The sequence below is a fragment of the Penaeus monodon genome, chromosome 22 (genome assembly GCF_015228065.2).
Source record: "Penaeus monodon isolate SGIC_2016 chromosome 22, NSTDA_Pmon_1, whole genome shotgun sequence".
NCBI lineage: Eukaryota > Metazoa > Arthropoda > Malacostraca > Decapoda > Penaeidae > Penaeus > Penaeus monodon.
In genome coordinates, this window is record NC_051407.1 from 19938891 (window position 1) to 19941632 (window position 2742).

At 35.2% G+C, this 2742-nt stretch overlaps 1 pseudogene; it reads left to right on the forward strand.

Annotated features, from left to right (window-relative positions):
• Window positions 1–383: 383 nt before the first annotated feature.
• The window catches only part of LOC119587351, a 3538-nt pseudogene continuing 1179 nt past the window's right edge, over window positions 384–2742 (forward strand).

Below are 2742 nucleotides of genomic sequence, written 5' to 3' on the forward strand. Positions count from 1 at the left end.
TCTCCCTTTTTTTCCCCTTCTTTTTGCTTAATTCCTTTCTATTTCTTCCTACATTTAAACTTTTTTTTTTACTCTCTCTCTTTCAGTACCTTTTGTTCTTATTTTTTCTCTCCATTCTCTGTTTCCCCCTTTTTTTTTTCTTTCTGTCTCTCCCCTCTTTTTCCCTTCCTTTTCTTTTTCCCATATCCTCTCCTGTCCCTTTCTAACTACCATTTCTATCGCCTTTTTCGGAGAAAGTGGAGAACCTTAAAACTCAAAAATAGTCAAGGGGATATTTTAAGCCCAAAATTAAGAACTTGTTCAGGAGAAGCGGGCGGAGGGACTAAAAAAAGCAAGTCCATGGCAAAAGGGTCAAAATAAAGGAGAATTTTACCCCTTTAAAAAGAAAGAAAAAGGCTGCTGACTCTCGGGAGACCAACCAGAAACAGAAAAAGGGCCCCTCGGAAAGTTAAAACCCTTTGAAAGCAAGTCCAGACCAAAAGAAGGCAAAAAAGGGACGAGAAAAATTCCAAAAGGGAATTTGGGGAAAAATCTCAATTGAGGAAAAGTTGAGGAAAAGGATTTGCTTTTATCAGAAGCTGACCAAGCTAAGGATTTAAATAATAAACTTGAAGATATGGAGCTGAAAAACATCTGCTAGAGGAACCTGCAAGAGAAGCCAAGGAGAATTTTGGAATAATGAAGCTGATAAACAAAGCAAAGATGACTTAATGAAGCTTTAGAGAAAATAAGAACCTTGCAAGTGAATTTGTATTTTAAGGCAAAGCACAGTGAGCAAATAATGTGAAACCAAAGGATTGAGTTTTTAAAAAGTAAACATGGAGAAAAAGATGGAAAAACAGAGTACATTGGGAGTTAGATTTGCAAAAGATTTTGAAGAAAGGGAGGAGTTTTCAAACAGTTTGAGGAGAGCATCACCTTAAAATTAAAAGAGCAAACTGACGAAAAAATTCACAATTAAGGATATGAATCAATTAAAGGCTTGCAGTCAAAAACTGGAAGAAAAGATTTCAGAGTTAGAAAAACACTTAAAGAAAAAAGATGACTCATGCAATCTCCTACAAAAATATCAAGCCAAAAATCTAAAAATCGGCCCTTGCTGAAACAAGGACAAAGTGGAAGAATTGGGGTGCGGGAAAATGAATTTACTGGGGAAATCAAAACTTACTAGAAAATAAGTCTTGCTGATAAGTGTAACCCCCTGAAACAAAGACATCTCATTTGAAGGAAAATTTGGGCAGAAGCCAAGGGAAAAAGCAAAATCTTAAAAACGAACTTTCCCAAGGCTGCTGGAAAAGGGGAAATCCCAAAAATTGCTGATAAATGCAAAGAAAAAAAAAATAGGTTAAATGAAACATTGAAAACCTAAAATCTGAAACGAAAATTTAAATTGCAGGCTCAAAACATAAATAACTCTGAAGATGCCCCGGAAACTGTGTCTTCAAAAACTTTAAACTTTTAAGGGAAGGTTTATCCTATTATGAGTGATCCTTTATTTCTTAAACTACGACACTTTTACAAAACTGAAAGGTTTTAAAAGGTTTTTTAGGTAAAAATTGGCAAAAAACGGGAGAGCCTCTGCCCCAGAAGACTGGTAAAGACTGTCATAAGTTCATTTAACATTTTCCAAACTTTCCCAAGTTATTTTTCATCTAAACCAAGGTCCCAAAAAAGTCTTGTAAAATTGTTTTTGGTATTTTTAAGAAAAAGTTTTATAATGTTTAAAAAATTACATTGTCTATCTTGGTCTCCCTAAAACTCGGTCCTCGAAGAAAATGCCAACAATCACCTCATCATTTAAAAGCTGTGTAAGGGTTTAGTAAAGATTTGGGAAAATGGCAAGTCAAGGTAAAAAGTAAAAAGGGTTTTTACCCAAAAAGAGAGGAATTGCAAAAACAGATCGAAAAGTAAGCAAGAACTACGGGAAGTTCAAAGAGGTGTCTGTCCATCTTGATAACACATTAAAAAAAAAGAACTGTGGGTTAAGGGAAAAAAAAAGAAAATTTTTGCTGACATGAGAAAACTGTGAAGAACCCCAGAGAAACTTAGAGGGGAAAACATCATTTTAAAAAATGTCAGCAAACTAAAGAAATTGTCTGTTTTAGAAGAAAAATTATTTTGAGGGAAAAAACTTGCAATTTTAAAACACAATAACATCAGGTGACACCAAAAGAGGGGATTGCAGTAACTTAAAAAACAATTGGAAGTATTACGAGAAAAGAAAACTTAGACAAAAATTAGGGGAATTACTTACAAAAGAGCATAGGGAGAAGTCACCAGAGACCAGAGTGAGGAAAAAATGGCCACTTGCAAAAAAGGGGGGAGGAACTGACCTCTGAATGCAACCTCCCCAAAGGAAAAGGAGGCTGTGGAAAAATAGCCGGGAAAGATGTGAAAAGGGGTTTACACTAAGGAAAAATCTATCAAGACGAGAAGCATGATTGGAGAAAAAAATTGTCCTGCTGTCTGGGGAAAAATCAATTTAGAAAAGGAATTTGCTTCCATAAATAAAAAGCAGAAATCCAATGAAGAAACTTCCCAAAAGAAAAGAACTAGGGGAACAAATCCATAATATCACGGGGAAAGGCCAGTCTGAAGGGGAAAATTTGAGGACAGGAAAAGAAAAATGAAACTCTTAAAGAAATATTCAGAACGGAGGAAGCAGAGAATTTTGGGCTGTGATGGACAGTTTCAAAAAAAGGTCAAAGAAAAAAGGAGATAGAGCTAATTTTATGTGTGAAA